This window comes from Magnolia sinica, chromosome 19 (genome assembly GCF_029962835.1).
Source record: "Magnolia sinica isolate HGM2019 chromosome 19, MsV1, whole genome shotgun sequence".
Classification (NCBI taxonomy): Eukaryota; Viridiplantae; Streptophyta; class Magnoliopsida; order Magnoliales; family Magnoliaceae; genus Magnolia; species Magnolia sinica.
Window position 1 is genome coordinate 54,996,275 of NC_080591.1, and position 19,875 is coordinate 55,016,149.

A 19,875-nucleotide genomic window follows, 5' to 3' on the forward strand; every position below is an offset into this window, starting at 1 on the left:
GTTCTACTTGGTTTCAGATAACGTACAGGTATCAGTCCCTGTGGATTCGACCTCGGTCTTACCGAGTTTATTACTACATCACAACCCTATACTTGGGGAGTGAACAAGTTTTTGGCGCCGTTGCCGGGGACTGACAGTTACGTTTTTCTGAAATTAATTAGTTTTAGAATTAGGTTAGGATTAGGATTTTACTAACTTTAGGTTAAAGTTTTTTTATTTCTTTTAGGAACTAACCTGTTTTCATGATTTTGTAGGACCCTGACATGAGTTTCTAAATTGGTAATTCTTTCCTAATTTCTCTACTTTTTCTGTTTTTAGAATTAGGGTTTAAATCTTAGAAATTTTCTAACTCTAGTATTTCTCTATTTGTAGGAAATAGTTTATTTTTAGAAACTTTCCTCTTTTGTTTTTAGAAACTAGGTTAGTTATTTCCCTTTTTAGAGATTAACCTTCTATTTTTGTTTTCTAGTAACTTTCTAATTCTAACTCTTTTAGAATCTAATTTTGTTTCCTAATTTTCTACTCATAGAATTTTTTGAAACTAACTTTCCTATTGTGTAGGCCTTTAAGATAGAAATTTCTAATTCGGTAAGTTCCTTCTCTCCACTTTCTATTTTTCATATCTCTTTTTTAATTTACTTTTTAGTGTAGGACTTTCTTCTTTTAGAAACTAGTTTACTTCTATCTTCCTTTTTAAGGATTTTCTAATTCTAGACATTCTCTTTAGAACTGACTTATTTGTTTTCTTTTCCAGGTCCTTTACTTAGGGGCTTCAATTTGGTAATTTCTTTCCAACTCTCCCTCTCCTTCTTTTTTTAGATTTTCTTTTCCTTTCTTAGGATTAGGTTTTGAATTTGATTTAGGGTTGCGAGTGTTTTCATGCCCAAGTGGGCCCGTGACAACACTCAACGTCTCTTAACTGAAGGAGGATTGGTTGAGGGGTTGACTATCCATCGGAAGACTAGACACCACTCAAAATCCCCTGAGTTAATTGAAGTTATGGCTGAAGACCAACCTCCTCTACTTCCACCCAGGGTGGAGGATACCCAAGATGAGAACGAGGTACATCAGGCACCCCCGCCTCGTACTTTACGAAATTATCTACAACCGGCGGGAGTGAGTATGCCCTCATGCATGATTTTTCCAGAAAACACAGGACAAATGGACATCAAGCCAGGAGTTATCCAACTCCTTCCCAAATTTCATGGACTTGAATCAGAGAGTCCATATTTACATTTGAAAGAGTTCGATGAGATTATAGCTACATTATGTTTTCCTAATGTATCTGAGGATACAATCAGGCTGAAACTCTTTCCTTTTTCCTTAAAAGAGAAAGCTAAGACATGGTTACATTCACTGCGTCCTAGATCCATTGGCACATGGAATGACATGCAGAGGGAATTCATAAAAAAATTCTTCCCACATCATAAAACGATTACCCTCAGAAAAGCAATCATGAACTTTGCCCAAAAGGAAGATGAAACATTCTTCCAATGTTGGGAAAGGTTCAAAGATTTGGTCAGTTCATGCCCACAACACGGATTTGAAACGTGACGCATTACAAATTTTTTCTATGATGGACTGACATCTTCCATGCGCCAAATGGTCGAGACAATGTGTAATTGAGAGTTCATTAATAAAGATATTGACGAGGTATGGGATTACCTCGATAGTCTTGCTGAAAAAACACAATCATGGGACTATTACCCAAAGTCGAACACCACATCTAGGCCGACTCAATTTAAGGAGAAAGGTGGATTATATCTCTTGAAAGAAGAGGACGATCTCAAGTGTAAAGTGACTACACTCATAAGGAAAGTTGAGGCCATGAAAGGAAAGAAGGATAAAGTTAATGAAATTGTTTGCGGCAACTGTGATTGCAACATTCACACAACTGAAAATTGTCCTACAATACCCGCCTTTCGAGGGGTGTTGAATGAACAAGCTAATGCCATAAACAACTATCAAAGACCTTTTACTGGACCTAACGCCAATACATACAATCCTGGTTGGAAAAATCATCCAAACTTTAGTTGGAGGAACGGACAAACAGCTACTCGTCAAGGTTTCTTCAATAAAAATCCAAATCAAGTGAAACCTCAAGAGGAATCGGTTCAAAATTTCATACAAGAGCTAGCTCAGGCAATGCGGGGAATTACAGATTTTATGCAAAAGATAGATTCCTGTATGACGGTTATAGAAAAGGGGATGCTTCCTGCACAACCTCCTCCCCAATCCTAAACCGCAGTACGAGATTAATGATCCCAGCTCTTCAAATCAGATGGGGCACGCTAAATCCATCACTACTCTTAGGAGTGGAAAGATCATTGATAAAACTCTTCCAGTTAGGCCCAAAAAGCCTCAAGAACCAGAAGAGGACAACAATGATGGATCCAGTGATACCCCACAAAAATTAGAACTGGAACTTCTAGAGAAGCCAGTTGATCCGTTCTCCCAATGGTTGGTTTCACCAAAACCTCTCTCTAACTCTCAGGATATCCTAGAGGTGTTGAAATAAGTGATAGTCAACATTCCTCTACTTGATGTCGTGAAACATATTCCTTCATATGCCAAATTTCTGAAAGACTTATGCACGACCAAAAGACGACAAAGTATTCAAAAGAAAATTTTCTTGACTAAGAAAGTGAGTGTCATCCTAAAGAAAGACGTGCCACAGAAATTCAAAGATCCCGGTAGCCCAACCATATCATGTGTAATCGGGAACCATCGAATTGATCACGCACTTCTTGACTTAGGAGCGAGCGTCAATCTGATTCCCTACTCGGTATACAAACAGTTAGGTTTGGGTGAATTAAAACCCACCCTAACCACACTACAACTTGCTGATCGCTCTGTTCGTGTACCAAGAGGGATAATCGAGGATGTGTTGGTCCAAGTTGATAGATTTTACTACCCTGTAGATTTTATCATCCTGGACACCGAACTCATCAATAACATAAGCACTCAGATCCCCGTCATTCTTGGCCGCCCATTCCTTGCCACTTCAAATGCAATTATCAATTGCAAGAATGGTGTCATGACTATGTCTTTTAGGAATATGACATTGGAGTCAAACATCTTTTTCAATAACGGCAGAAACTTAGAGGAGGATGACGATTTCCACAACATTAACATGATTGACTCTTTAGTGGAAGATACGACACCTCTAACCTTATCCTCTGACTCTCTAGAGACGTGCCTGGCCCACTCCCATGATTTTGATGATGACATGATTAGGGAGACGTGCGCCTTGCTTGATACTACACCGGTACTTGAAGTTAACCGGTGGAGGCCATAATTTGAAGAATTGCCACAAACCGATGTAGTGCCTCTACCGTCTAACCTCAAGCCGCCGAAGCTTGACCTAAAACCTTTACCCTCGGATTTGAAATATGCCTATTTAGGTCAAGATGAGACTTACCCGGTGGTGATCTCTGCGCACCTAGAGAAAGAACAAGAGAGTATGCTCATATCTACTCTCATTGAGCATAAAGGAGCCCTGGGATGGACGATAGCGGACCTCAAGGGAATCGATCCCTCGATTTGTACTCACCGCATATATCTTGAGGATAATGCAAAAACCACTCGACAACCACAACGTAGACTAAATCCAAACATGAAGGAAGTGGTTAAGGCCAAGGTTCTTAAACTATTGTACGTGGGTATCATATACCCTATATCTGATAGTCAATGGGTGAGTCCAACTCAAGTGGTCCCTAAGAAGTCCGGAATCACCATCGTAGCCAATGCTAATAATGAACTCGTGCCAACTAGAGTCACTACTGGTTGGAGAATGTGCATTAACTACAGGAAGTTGAATACCGTCACGAGGAAAGACCACTTTCCTTTACCATTCATTGATCAGATCCTGGAAAGGTTAGCTGGTCATTCCTATTACTGTTTTCTTGACGGGTATTCGGGCTACAACCAGATAGAGATAGCCCCTGAAGACCAGAAAAATATCACATTTACATGTCCCTACGGCACCTTTGCCTACCGAAGGATGCCATTCGGACTATGTAATGCCCTGCCACCTTTCAGCGATGCATGCTTAATATCTTTTCTGATATGGTGGGGCAATATCTAGAGGTCTTCATGTACGATTTCTCTATTTATGGTCCATCTTTCAGCAAGTGCTTGGAAAGTCTTAAATGTGTGCTGAAAAGATGTGAAGAAAAGAACTTGGTACTTAATTGGGAGAAGTGCCATTTCATGGTTCAAAAGGGAATTCTCCTTGGGCATATCATCTCGTCCAAGGGAATCAAGGTAGATAAGGCAAAAATCGATCTTATCTCTAACTTACCTCCACCCAAGAACATCAGAGACGTGCGATCCTTCTTAGGACACGCAGGATTTTACAGGCGATTCATAAAGGACTTTAGTCTCCTCTCTCGTCCTTTATGTAATCTTCTTTAAAAGGATACTCCGTACGAGTGGACTGAGCAATGCCAGGAAGCTTTCACCAAGCTTAAGGGCACGTTAACCACTGCACCTATCATACAGCCACCCGACTGGAGCTTTCCTTCTGAGCTTATGTGCAATGCTTCTGATTATGCTCTTGGAGCGGTTCTAGGCCAGAGAAAAGATAAGAGACCCTACGTCATCCATTACGCGAGTAGGACTTTAAATCCGGCCTAAGTGAACTACTCAACTACGGAAAAGGAACTTTTAGCCGTAGTGTTCGCCTTGGACAAATTTAGATCCTACCTGATCGGATCCAAGATCATTATCTATACAGATCATGCGGCCCTGAAGTATCTTCTCTCTAAGAATAATTCTAAGCCCTGCCTGATACGATGGATCCTTCTACTCCAAGAATTTGATTTGGAAATTAAAGATAAAAAGGGAGTAGAAAACGTTGTGGCCGATCACCTTTCTCACCTTAATACCTCTGGTTCCCCTGAGACGACCCATATCAATGATATGTTCCCTGATGAATAACTGTTCAGAGTCTCCCATTCACCTTAGTTTGCTGATATTGCTAATTATCTTGTTACAGGTGCCATACCAATACAGTGGAGTGCGCAAGATAAGAAGAAATTCTTCACCGAGGTGCGCAACTTTTTCTGGGATGATCCTTATTTATTTAAATATTGCCCAGACTAAATCCTAAGGAGATGTGTACCAGACGATGAGCATCAGAGCGTCATCTCCTTCTGTCATTCACAGGCCTGTGGTGGTCACTTTTCTGCTAAAAAGACCACGGCCAAGATTCTGCAGTGTGGCTTTTACTGGCCCACTATGTTTAGGGACACTCATGAGTTTTGCAAAGCTTGTAAGCGTTGTCAGAAATTGGAAGCATTGTCCCATCGAAATATGATGCCTTTGAATCCCATCCTTATCATTGAAGCATTTGATTGCTGGGGCATCGATTTCATGGGACCATTCCCCCAATCGTTTGGAAATCTGTATATTTTGCTCGCTGTGGATTATGTCACTAAATGGGTCGAAGCAATTCCATGTCGAAGTAATGACCATCGCACGGTCATTAAATTCCTAAAAGAAAACATCCTTTCTCGATTCGGAACGCCTCGAGCCATCATTAGTGATGGGGGCTCACACTATTGTAATAAACCATTTGAGAGCTTAATGAAGATATACGGTATCTCTCGTAGGGTGAGCACCCTGTACCACCCACAGACAAGTGGGCAAGCTGAGATTTCTAATAGGAAAATTAAACACATTTTGGAGAAAACGGTTAACCCTGATCGTAAGGATTGGTCAATCCGATTGACCGATGCCTTATGGGCATACCGTACTGCCTTTAAAACTCCTATTGGAATGTCTCCCTTTAGACTTGTCTATGGGAAAGCTTGTCACTTGCCTGTGGAGCTGGAACATAAAGCGTACTGGGCGATCAAAAATCTTAATTTCAATCTGGACAACGCTGGCTCGCTACTCAAACTTTAATTAAATGAACTTGAGAAAATCCGGAATGATGCGTACGATAATTCGAAAATTTACAAGGACAAGATGAAAGTATTTCATGACCAACATATTTTACGAAAATCATTCACGCCTAGTCAGAAGGTCCTTTTGTACAATTCTCGATTACGTCTCTTTCCGGGTAAGCTTCGATCTCATTGGACCGGCCCTTACATTATTGTTACTGTTTTTCCTCATGGGGCCGCTGAGATAAGAGATCCCGACAATGGCAAGGAGTTTAAAGTCAATGGACATCGATTGAAACCATTTGTCGAGAACTTTGATTCAGAGGACATGTCCATGCCCCTGACTGCTCCTGTTTACCAGGATTGATCTCCTAGTCTGATGGAGGTATAGGTAGGTTTATCGCTTTCTTAGGACTAGGGTAGTTGCTTGATTTATCTGGCTGAAGACGATAAACTTAGCGCTCCTGGGAGGCAACCCAGCTCTTCATTTCATTTCGTTTTTATCATTAGTTAGTTCAATGTTTGTGGGTAACATTACTACAAACCCTCACGAGACTACAACTCGTCCACCAGGGGCAACCTAGGGGTTTAAAGGCTTGTTGCATACGCTAAATGCAATTGAGAGCACCTATGAAAATGGTGTAGATATCTTTGGAAAGCCTCTTAATTCTTTCGTTCAGGTACTATCTTTCCATCACTCCTCTTATATTTTCATTGCCCATGTGTATTGCATGCTTATTTCTTTTACATTGAGGACAATGTAAATCTTAGGTTGGGGGTGGGAGATTAGGTTTCCTAATCAGTGTTTTCTTAGTCTTGAACAAAAAATTGTGAAAATTTTCAATTTTTCTGGAATTTCGTATGAATTCAATGTGTTTTTATGGCCATCTGGGACACTGGGAATTGCAAAATACATGATGTTGGTAATTTACGACTCTTGGATTCGGTTATCTGTTAAATTTCACAGCTAAGTTTGAATTGTTAATCCATTATTAGAATTTATAAGCATTAATTGAGTCATGAATTTGCCGACACATCTCGCTTGCATATTAAGGTTTCAGTTCGATATTGAAGGATTAATTATGTAATCACTAAACATGAAAGGAACCAACTTGGGAAATTGAATGGATTGGGCGATCAGTCTTTACCACAGGTTTACTCCCTATAGGTGAGGATTCGACCCCCCATGGATGATATTTGAAAAAGAGTCGGGTGTACAGTCTTTACCTTAGGTTTGCTCCCTATAGGTGAGGATTTGATTCCTCTTCTTGGCGTTACTTTTAATGGAAAAATCAAAAGTTGGGGAAATGAAAAGATGATCTGTGAGGAAAGTTTTGGTTATCATGAATTATCTTATTGGTTACCAATGATATCCTGAAATTGAGAAGTGAGTTTCATGTTAATACACCGAGATTATACTATACACCCATGGAACTTAATGTTTAGAATTGTTCTGATTGATAGATTAATACTTTGAACTCGACTATGAAGCTATCGTGTGCTCGAGTTCAGAAGATAGTAATGCCCAACATTCATGAATTATAGAATTCTAGGATCTGGATTGTTTTTCAAAAATCAGTCGATTTTATAGAAAGTGCTCTGTAATTCTCAACTTATTTTTCGCATACTTTACTCGGGACTAGCAAAATGCTGGTTGGGGGTTGTGTTGAGGGTCAAATATTGCATATTAGACCCCAGTTATTTCCTGAATTACGAACATGATACTGTTTTAATGAGCTATTTTAATCGTGTTTGTGATGCAAGGAGAATTGATGAGCATGGATTGAAAAGGATGCTAAAGGTATGGATGTAGCGCTCTAGCATCACCAAGGCATTGGACGGGACTCTATGGGGCCTAGATTGAGGATCTACACACCAGAGACCAGAGAAATTTCGGCCACTCGCTTCAAACAGGCCTGAAAAACGTCCAGAATGCAAGGTCACAATATTCCCACCATCTGATCGACTCAAAACTTCATATATGGCCTGAAGACCCTAAATAAACCGTACACGTCAAATTTCAGTAGTTGGACCCCTATGGAAGTGGTCTAATGGTCAGATCAGCCCATGAATTACTGATCTGAGGCCCACCTGATATTCAGATATGCTTCAAACTTGGACTCTATGCATTAAATGAGATGAGAAAAGGGACGAGTGGATCCGATTTTCCACAAACATCAAGGTAGACCCCACTTCAAGAGGCGAATGTACACAGCGAGTGTACACCCGCTGTGCACCGGACCAACAAAAGTGGTCAAAGTCGGTTTTGACTGACCTTATTCAAAAAAATGAAAATCACCGTTCTCTGTTCGCAACAGGGAGTTGCGGGTGATTTCAGGTGGGCCACCATCATCGCAGATATCCCTAATCCAGACCGTCCATTTGTTTCAGAAGGTCAAACCGACCGTACACATGAGGCTTTTCTAAATCGATGCTTGCATACACGGGATAATACCGTTCAAACGCAGGTTGAACGGTGATATGGAAAATCAGGTGGGACGCTTCAGCGTCGATCCAAAACCGACCATATCAGAACGGTTTTGTGAGTAGAATATAGTGGACGTCGTGGATTCCTCGAACCAGCAGTGAAGTGGGCGCCACCAGAAGTACAACGTCCGGACGTGTGTGCCTCTGTTCACGTGATCCGAAAAATTCGGGATGATGTGGTCCAACCCTGTTGATCAGATGGTTGATCTGATCCGTCTAGTAGGAGCGCAGATCAGCCATGATCCTAGCTATGTCGCCGGAATTTCGACTGAAGGAATCAACAATCCAAAAAGTTCAGCCGTAGCTTGGTACGTTTGCGCAAGGAATCCCAAAGTCTGCAAACTGGTTGTGAAACAATTTCACAGCAACCATTCCGCATTGTCGTAGGCACTCCCACCCGAGGAAGGTTGAGACCACCATATAAGCAAGAGAGAAAGAGAGAAGCAAGGGGGGCTGGAAGCTGAAACGTGAAGGAAAGGGAAGAAGGAAGCTGGGCAGGGACGTGCGGCTGGTTCTTTCTTCTTTCCTTCTTGTTCTTTTCTGTCTCTTTTTATTTTTATTTGCTTCGTTCAGCCCATTCATGTGTGGCTAAACCTCTTAGCTAGGGCTAAGAGGTGAAGCTTGTAACGAGATGGGAGATTATAATTTGTGCTTGTAATTTAAAATTCATAAATTGGATTTTAGTTGATTATTAAAGGAATATTTTCTTAGTCTTTAATGGTCTGTTGTGACTGAAATTACAATGGGTTTGCAATGGCTTTGAGTATTTCTTTCCCCTTTTTTATGTTATGAAGTCAGGAAGCCCTGTTGTTCATCATTGTTCCATGGGCATGGTAGGATGGCAGTACCCTTCCTGACCTTCATGGCATGTTGATTGATTGGTAATTAGTTTAATTCTTTTGTTAACTTTGTCTCTTGGGCATGGTGTGGTGATGGAATTCATTCTAATTCATATACCTTTCATCTCTTTAAAATTATATCAGAAGAAGTTTAGTTTAATTTTCATGATTTTTGAAGCAGGCATAAGATCTCCTTGATCTCTACAAGTGGATCATCTAAATCCCTAGTTTCCTTCCTCTGAATTCCTTAAAGTTTTAGATAATTATTCCACAATTATTCCTTAAATTCTATTTGGTTTAGATCACATCTTAGTCTAGTTCTAGTTCTACTTGGTTTCAGATAACGTACAGGTATCAGTCTCTGTGGATTCGACCTCGGTCTTACCAAGTTTATTACTACATCACAACCCTATTCTTGGGGAGTGAACATTAGGAGCATTGTCCTGTCAAAATATGATGCCCTTGAACCCCATCCTTATTATAGAAGCATTTGATTGTTGGGGCATCGATTTCATGGGACCATTCCCCCAATCTGTTGAAAATCTATATATTTTGCTCGCCATAGACTATGTCATTAAATGGGTCAAAGCAATTCCATGTCAGAACAATGACCCTTAAACGGTCATTAAATTCTTAAAAGAGAAAATCCTTTTCTAGTTCAGAACGCCTTGAGCCATCATCAGTGATGGGGGTTACATTTTTGTAATAGGCCATTCGTGAATTTAATGAAGAAATATGACATCTCTCATAAGGTGAGCATTCCGTACCACCCACAAACAAGTGGGCAAGCTGAGATTTTCAATAGAAAATTAAATGCATCTTGGAAAAGACGATTAACCCTGACCGTAAGGATTGGTCAATTCGATTAACCGATGTTTTATGGGCTTAACGTACCGCATTTAAGACCCCTATTGAAATGTCTCCCTTTATACTTGTTTATGGGAAAGCTTGCCACTTGCCTGTGGAGTTGGAACATATAGCCTATTGGGCAATCAAAAATCTAAATTTCAATCTGGACAACGTTGGCTCGCTATGCAAACTTCAGTTAAATGAACTTGAAGAAATCCGGAATGATGCGTACAAGAACTTGAGAATTTATAAGGACAGGGTGAAGGCATTTCATGACCAACACATTCTTCAGAAATCATTCATGCCAAGTTAAAAGGTCCTTTTGTATAATTCTCGACTACATCTCTTTTCGGGTAAGCTCCAATCTCGTTGGACAAGCCCTTTCACTATTATCAATTTTTATCCTCATGGGGCTGTCGAGATTCGGAATCTAAACAATGGCAATGAGTTTAAAGTAAATGGACATCGATTAAAGCCATTTGTTGAGAAATTTGATTCAGAGGACATGTCCATACCTTTGACTGATCCTATGTACTATGATTGATCTCCTAGTTTGATGGAGGTATAGGTAGGTTTACTGCTTTAGAAGGACTAGGGTAGTTTGCTTTATGCTGTTATAGGATAGTTGGCTTTATGCTATTAGGATAGTGTACTTTTCAGTTGTTCTAGGATAGTTTTCTTTTTGTTGGTTTAACTCTTGTGCTGACCTACCTTCACGCTAAGATCTATTTGAAAAAAGCCGTACAGTCTCCTTGTAAGGTACTACCTTTCCATCACTTCTCCTTTACTTTTGTTGTCTCATGTGCATTGCATGCTTATATCTTTTACATTAAGGACAATGTAGATTTTAGGTTGAGGATGGGAGATTAGGTTACCTTATCAGTATTTTCTTGGCCTTAAGAAAAAATTGTGAATTTTTTTTAAATTTTTTTTCTAGAAATTCTTGTGAATTCGAGTAATTTTGAAGGATATTCTTGATTTAAGAAGTATAAGATACGTAATGTTGGTGATTTACAACTCTTGGATTCAGTTACTGGTTAGATTTCATGGTTAAGTTCAAATTATTAATCCGTGATTAGAAATTTTAAACATTAATCGAGTCATGATTTCACATGTCACATCTAGCTTACACATTAAAGCTTCAGTTCGATATTGAATTGTCAACTTGGTAATTACTAGGCATGGAAGGAACCAACCTGGGGAATTTGTCCATCATGTTCATTCAAAAAAAAAATAGTTGTCATCGAAAATGACTACCTGTTAAAGATCTTTAAAAAGGTTGACACATCATGAAGCCATCGATGGAAAAATAAAAAGCTGGAAGAATAAAAAAGTTGAACTGTAAGGCAAGTTTCAGTTTAGGTTTGGTTATCCGAAATGCTCTTTTTGGTTACCAATGATATCATGAAAATTGAGAATTGGACCTTTAATTGTAATAAGTCGAGGTTGCACTATACACCCATGGAACTCAATGTTTAGAATTGTTCTAATTGATGGATTAATACTTTGAACTTAGCCATGAAGTTTACCATGCACTTGAGTTAGGATAAGGTAATGCCCAACATTGATGTATCTTGGAATTCTATTATCAAGATTGCTTTTCAAATATCACTCGAGTTTATAGAAATTGTCCTGTAATTCTTAAAATATTTTTCGCATACTTTGTTTCGGACTAGTAAAATGCTGGTTGGGGATTGTGTTGAGGGTCAAATATTGCATATTAGAGCCTAATTATTATTTGATTTTATGAACATAATAATGTTTAACGTCCTTTTTTAATCATGTTTGTGTTGCAAGGTGAATTTAAGAGCTTGGACTGAAAAGGGTACTAAAAGCACAATTTGATGCTCAAGAACTACTAAAGCAAAGGACGAATCTTAGGGGACAGAGATTTAAGAATTCGCATGCCAAATATCCGAGAAAATCAAGTGATTGAAGATAAAGAGGCTTAAAAATCGTCTTGAATGCAAGATCACAGGGTTCCCACCATCCGTTTGGCTCAAAACTTTATATCTGGCCTGAGGACCCTAAAATAAATGTACACGTCGAAATTCAGCCCTTAGATCATTGTGGAAATGACCCAATGGATAGATCAGCCACAAAACCACCGATTTGAGCCCCACCTGATCTTTGGATATGTCTCAATTTTGGATTCTACCACTTAAATTAGATGACAAAAGGATGGTTGGTGTAGATTTATTAGAAACATTACAGTGGATCCCACGGGGAAGGGTGTGTGTGCACAAAAGGTGCACACTCGCACCGCACCGCACCGGAGAGTCCGGTCAAAGGTCATTTAACTCGACCCGGCTTCTCTCTTACGCAAAGGGACGGACATGTGTCCGCTGTGGGGAGAAGTGGCCCACTATGATTATCCCTTTGGACAATCTAAACCGTCCAAAGTGTTCGGATGGTGGGGCCGACCATAACCATGGTGTCCTTTTACAACCATGCATGTGCATACACAAAGAGCATGATCAAATGCAGGATGAACGGCAGGAAGATTTCATACAATGGGCCACACCAAAGTCGAGCAATATCATCCATTCCTGCCTGAAATCTCTCCACGAATCCAATAAACGGAGTGGATTTCTCTGTTAACATTGATTTGGGGCCCACTGAACACCTCACCGCAATTCACATGCGCAACAACGTGCGCAGCTCATGGTCAGATTTATGATCCGGACCGTCCACAAGATGCAGAGGATGATCATGACCCTCACCATGGAGTCAGAATCAAGTTTTGGTACGTTGATAGGTCAAAAGTTGATCTAAGCGTGAACTGGCTTATGGTTTCGCTATGCACGCAAGACTCTTGCTGCGTAACTTGTATCACTGACTCCAGCCAATGACCTCCCCTTCTTAAAAAAGGAAAGAGAGAGAGAACATGTAAAGATAATCCAAGGACGTGTGGAGGCAGCCATGGGAAGAAAGAGAGAGAAAAAGAGTGTGGCCGGCCCTAGAGTTCTTCCTTCTCTTTCCTTTGTTTTCCTAAATGTTTTTCTGAGATTTTAGATAAGCATGTCTATGATGAGCTAAACCTCTTATCTAGGGATAAGAGGTGAAGCTTGTAGCATGATGGGATCCTTTTTATGGCTTTGATTCATATTTATTAAACTCTCTTTGATTCTAGTTTGATTATGAGGAATACTCTTAGTTTTTAATGGTTTGTTGTGACTTAAATTACAATGGGTCTGCGATAGCTTTGAGTATGTTATTTTCATTATAGGGATTATGAACTTGGGAACCTTGTTGTTCACCATTGTCTCTTGGGGATGGTTGGATGATGGAATCCTTCCTAACATTCATAACTCTCTCAGATTGGTTGTTGATTGGTTAAATTTTGTTGTTTGATTTGTCTCATGGGCATGGTTTAGTGATGGAGTCACTTCTAGTTTTCACACTTATCATTCATTGAAAACTAGATCAAAAGTAGTTCATCGTTGATTTTTAATGATGTATCTTCCAATTGGATGAAGATGGGACTCTAATTCCAGTTGTGCTTATGAATCAAGCATAGATCTCCCTGATCTTTATAAATGGATCCTTGGAAACCATAGTTTCCTACCTTTGAATTTTATAAGTTTTAGTTAAATAATTCACTATTATTCTCCTACATTCTCCTAATTTAGATTACATCTTCTTCTAGTTTTAGTTCTGGTTACTTTCAAAATACGTACAAGGTTCAGTCCCTGTGGATTCGACCTCTGTTTTACCGAGATTATTACTACATCATGACCCTGCACTTGGGGTTGTGAACAGCTTGTTCCTGGTGAATCGGTCCCCGTTTACACTAATAGACTGCAAGATTCCTAAGGAAGTATGAAGTGGTCATGAGGTAGACTTTCCATAGTTGCGTGTATTTGGTTATAACATTTACTCTCATGTACCATTAGTTGAGAGCGATAAGCTGGACCAAGGAATAACAAGTCTATTTTTGTGTGCTATGGTGATGTGTGAAAAGGTACAAATTGTTCGACCGGGTCACATAGAATTTCATAATTAGCCAAGACGTCAGGTTTGATAAAAAATTAAAAATTAAAAACAGATAAGCAAAAAAAAAATCAATGATAATAGACGTTAAAATTAAAAATTTTGAAATACAAGATGAGCCCGAGCTGCAGACAGAGGTACAAGAGTAAGTTGAGTAGCCACTTCTTAGAAAAAATCCGTCAAGAGATCCTAAATTTCCAGTTAGATACAGGGATGACTCGAATGTTACATTTTTCTCATTACATATGAGGGGGATCCACTTACCATCCAGGAAACATTAAATGGTTTTGATACTGAGAAGTGGATAGCGGCCACGCATGATGAGATGAATTTTCTATATAAGAATAAGACATGGGAGTCGGTGGAGCTTTTAGTAGAGTGTAAATAAATCGACTGTAAGTGCATTTAAAAGAAAAAACAGATAGATACAAGGCAAGATTGGTCGCAGAAGGGTATGCACATAAGCAAGGTGTCGACTTTAGTGAGATTTTCACACTTGTGATCAAGCAGTTGTTTATTGTATTTATATTAGCGTTGATTATCCAATACACTCTGAAATTGTAATAAATGAATGTGAAGAATGATTTTCTACATGAGGAGTTAGAGGAGTATATTTACATGAAGCAACCAGAAGAGAATGAAATGAAGGGGTAAAGAATAAAGTTTGCACGTTAAGAAAGTCGTTGTATGGCCTGAAATAATTACTTAGGTAGTGGTACAAAAGGTTTGATATTTTCATGATAAGTCAGTTATTTACCGTAAGTGAATACGATCATTATGTCTATTATAAGCCATTGAGTGATGAACAATTCATTGTATTGGTACTGTATGTAGATGACATGCTTATTGTTTCTTATATCATGTTTGAGATTGATATGTTAAAGACTCAATTGTTAGAGACATTTAAAATGAAAAATCTAGGGGCTGTAAAGAAGATTCTCGGCATAGATATTTACAGAGATAGAGAGAGTACCAGGTTACGGTTGTTACATATAGAATACCTTGAAAAAGAATTGATTAAGTTTGATATGGACAAGACGAAACTGGTTAGCACACCCCATGCTGCTCTTTGAAAGTGCCCTTGTTTGTCAATATATGTGAGTGTTGAGTTTATTAGTCAAGTGAATCCCGAGATGAAGACATCAAGCTCAAGACTCATCAAGATGAAGGCATACGATCGTGTTTAAAAGGTAAACTAAGCCTCATCTACCCAAAACAAACCTTGACAGGTATATGCCCCTAAAAGAACCTAAGTTACCCTTAACTACTTTAAAAATCTTCTGGTAAGATTGGGTTGATAGCACTTTGAGGATTAAAGGAAGTATGAACTGAACAGGTAAAACAAAGGTCTTGACGATTGCATCGAAAACAAGCCCACATTGTCCAACAACAAAATAAATAAATGTTGGGAATTATCGATTGCATCAAAAGCAGTTTGATGACATTGAAACTTAAGTTTTGATGGCATCAAACTCACTTCGATTGAATCAACTTTGGGCTTATTTTCTTCAGAATAAAAAATACTCTAAGTGCTCCTTGATGTAATCGAAGTTTCTTCGATACTATCAAGAGTAAGTTATTGATGGCATCGAAGACTGATCGATGACATCGAAATGAGGACCAGTTTGTTCAGCAAGCTTTTCAGGTAAAACCAATATGTTCAATCACATCGAAGATTGTTCAATTGTATTGAAATTCAAATTTCGATTGCATCGAAGGACTGATCGATTGCATCGAACAAGGGATAAAACTGTCCAGCAACCATTATGTATTTTTGTAAGGGAATCCCGATGGCATCGAAACACCCCTCAATGACATCGAAGTGCACATTGATGACATCGAAGGATGCTTGATGAGATCGAACAGAATCAAACCTACACCTAACTAAATATGTTGTACAGGAGGTCAATGTTATTGGAGAAGGTTTGATGACATCAAAATTCAAATTTTAATGGCATCGATTACCCTTCGATGGCATCGACAATGTTGGATTTCTACTCATTTTTTAACCATTGGGATTTCAAATTTATAAATACACATGGTTTACCTCTAATAAAAGGAGCTAGAATTTAAGAGTTTGAGAGAGTTGTTGCAAGAGTTAATACCCACATCCTCATTCCCTCTTTCCCATTAGAGTTCATTATTCAATCCTTTACATTAGCATTTACTCATAACTTCATTGCTTGGATTGAATCATGAACTCTATCTAGCATTCATTGAGTTTTCAGTAGCACCCTTCATAGGCATAGCATTGTGCTAAAACTCTTGAATGCTTAGCTCATTGGAATCTTCTCTATGTATTTAAATCATATCATTTAATAGAGAAGATCAGACAAAACCATAAACCTCACAACCTCGGAGCATTGATCGAAGCATCAGAAGCGGTTGCTGTTCAAGGGAGCAAAAGACTCTTCGTAAACAAGAAGATCATCTTCATATTGTGCGAGAAAGGGACTCACTCATGTACTTGTAAATATATAGAGTTCATTGAGTCTAAAGCCCTTTCCTTGTGTAAGATTGTGATTCAGAATTTAAGTTAACAAACTCGCCAAGACCTTTTGTAGGCCTCTGACAGGAGAATACTTTGTTCTTGTGTAGGAAGTATTGTCATTGTGTAGGACGTGTTGTCCTTGTGTTGGAGTATTACCTTGTGTAGGCACAGGTTACCATGTGTAGGCTCCTAATTATGTCCTTGTGTAGGACTTGTCGCCTTGTGCAGGCATATAAAGTTACCTTATGTAGGCTCCTTAGTTAACTTTGTGTAGATTGTGAAGGTTCATGGCTAACTTAATTTAAAACCATTGGATAGTGAAATCTGGTACACTCTAGGAGAGATTGCGTCAGTGGAGAGTAGAGTAGGCAAGTAGTTAAGCCACTATATATGATTGTGTTTGAGATTTTATGCATTGATCTAATTATGCTTATGTCTATCAAATGATTATTATGATGCATGATTAAGTAAATGTCTAAGCATTGATAGGAATCACATCTCATGCACTTTCACATACACTATCTCCATAGGCTAGTTACTTTACAGGTAAATCTTGAGTAGCCTATGTGTTTGGACCCTTTATTGGCTTGGAAGCCATAAAGTTACTTTGCCTTACTTATCTTTCATAAAGTCAGGCATTGTTTGGTATTATAAGAAAATAAAATTTTAAAAAGTCCTATTCACCCCCCTTTAGGACACTTGGACTAATTCCATACTTCTACTAAAGCGGTTCTACCGCAATTTCACTCTCTTTAAGCTTTCTTCTGAATAATGTCCAATTATATAGGAAGAAAAGTAAGTGATGTCTCTTGTACCCTATTCGAGCACTGTTGGCAGTTAGATGTATAGCAGGTCTTAGTGCATTGCAAAGCTGGAGCAGAGTTTTGCACATTTCTTTTGGGGATGCGTGGAAGGAAAGTGAAAATTGCATTGGATCACTTGGAAGAAAATTACTATGCCCATTGGGGAAGGTGGGTTGGGAGTTAGAAAACTGAAGGATGTAATGGAAGCTCTCCGAATGAAGATGGCGTGGATGTAAAATTCGGCAAAAACGAAGGTCCCTAGGTAGTTCTAATGTAAGCTAAATGCCACAGAGACCTGGTGTAACATCCTGGATATTCACTGTTTTGGATTTCCAAAAAAACCTTGAAAACCTTCGATATGACTAGCCTATATTGTCGCTTTTTGACCCTTGACGCTCAAAGTGAGCCTATATGCAGGTGGTGCTAGTAAAGAACCACACAAATTTAATTAATTAACCATACAAAGTCAATGAATCCGCCCGATCACTTAAGCACTGAGTATAACCTTGTGCTTTATTCACATAGGGCCCAAATCCAGCCGACCTATCACTGACTAATCAAGTTGACCACAGCTAAATTAAAAATCAACCCAAAGCCGAGACAACTAGTGGTTGGATCGTAATTAACAAACCAAAGTGACCCAATTATCCATTTAGCCTATGAACTAACGGTTTAGAGTGATTATGACTAAATCGTCACTTTCATTAATTGCGAATAAGCCACACTATGAACATAGTTAATCTAAACCCTAATCATTGCACATAAGAAATCTTGATACCTAATTCATTCCAGAAATACCCTAATTATCCAAACAAGCTCTAGACCACTTGTTAACAGGCCATTAATTCTGAAACTATAGGATAATGTTTGTCTCACTGGGCTTGATGTCCATTTCAAGAACCAAACTTGTATAGTGTTTAGGATCGCTCAACTTAAGTCGAAGGGTGGGTGCATGAGAAGTGCAAATATCTTAGGAAAGAGATGAAGACTTAAGTGATTTAAGTTGTACACTCTTTCACAAATTTGAGAATTTCAAACCATCAGTTTAAGACCAAACTTCACATATAGGGTAAGGATAATTCTCCACACACATCCGTATAACCGCAGATCCGATCAAATGTTATCAACTGTTGATCTGACATAGGCTTCCCACGGCTGATCTGCATATCCGATCATGCCCAAACTATGTCTCAGCATATATGCATTGGTGGAAAACCTACCATATGGTATAGATGAGCATGTAAACCCTCCCGGGGGCCCCATTAGTTAGAAATGACTGCCCATAGGGTATAAGTATCAAATAGAGTGGCCCTAAGGCCATTTGGAACTATAAATAGCTCCCAAATCACCTCATTTTCTCCCAATCTAAAATTGAGAGCCCTAAGGTGAGAAAGAGAAGAGAAAGGAGTGAGAAAAGACGGGAGATAGGAGGAGTGGATGCTAGAGGAGATTTCCCCTATTCCATTTGGCTTATAAGCCTAACTACTACCACTTCCATTGTTAAAACTACTCTGATTTCGAACATTCCATGATTAAAGGTGAGATTTCGAACATTCCTTGTTGATGCAAGTCTTCAAATGGGTTTTTCCCAACCTTAACGAACCCGTGTACTCGTATAGTTGGCCGATGATCCTTCCTTGGAAACGTAATCCCAGGAATGACCCCAAGTCCGACGTACTAACAATAGGTGCAGACCATAAGTGCTTAAGTTACGATTTATCAATGCTACTGCTCCAGTTAATGAGTTATGATTGCTAATGTAGTACGTACATGGTAACTTACATATATTTCAATTTATGTTCAATGGATTGCAAATTTTAGTATAGCGACACCTACGTGTTCGATGAAATGCCTGAATGTTATTAATCTTAATGATTGAATATAAATCCAATCATCTTTAATGCTTGTTGAATTGATTAGATTAAGTAGGACTATAAGAGTAGTGTGGTTAGTCGACAAATTTCTGGATATGGGTTGACCAAATTAGGTTGGCCACCCTGGAAACGTTCAATTGATCTAAGTCGAACACGGACGACCGACATTGGTTGGGCCACACGGAGTGCTTACACACTCCACGCCGGTAATGCCGGTCTTCACCCGTATCAATCGAAATTGTCTAAAGAACCGACTAACCCTATATATGTTCACCATGTATGATTGTAATTATTTGAATCTGGGACACCCCCTTACCAATTACAAAGGTCTACTATTAACTACTACCATCGTGATTCTCAAGACTCATGAGCTAGGCATGGTGGTATGGGATACCGTGTCCATGCTGTCGTCTTAAGCTGGGGTGACGAGCCTCCCCGTAGTGACCATGAGCATTACTTTTATAAGCGTTGAAGTCATGTGTTGAGGAAGTGTTGTCATTTGTGAACCAAGTGGTCGGAGTCGCGTGTTGACGGAGTGTTAGATGGTGAGGGCATGCATCATTTCATAAACCCCATTATTTGAATTAATAAGAGTAAAAATGAAGTGATTGTTTTACATTGCTTTAGCATTCCTGTGCTGATAGACTT

General features: G+C 39.2%; 1 non-coding gene across 1 annotated transcript; it reads right to left on the reverse strand.

Annotated features, from left to right (window-relative positions):
• Nucleotides 1-1,437: 1,437 nt before the first annotated feature.
• On the reverse strand, nucleotides 1,438-1,544 carry LOC131235732 (small nucleolar RNA R71). Its single transcript, XR_009166255.1, has one exon. It is a non-coding gene; the product is annotated as a small nucleolar RNA R71 (small nucleolar RNA).
• Between the last annotated feature and the right edge of the window lie 18,331 nt (nucleotides 1,545-19,875).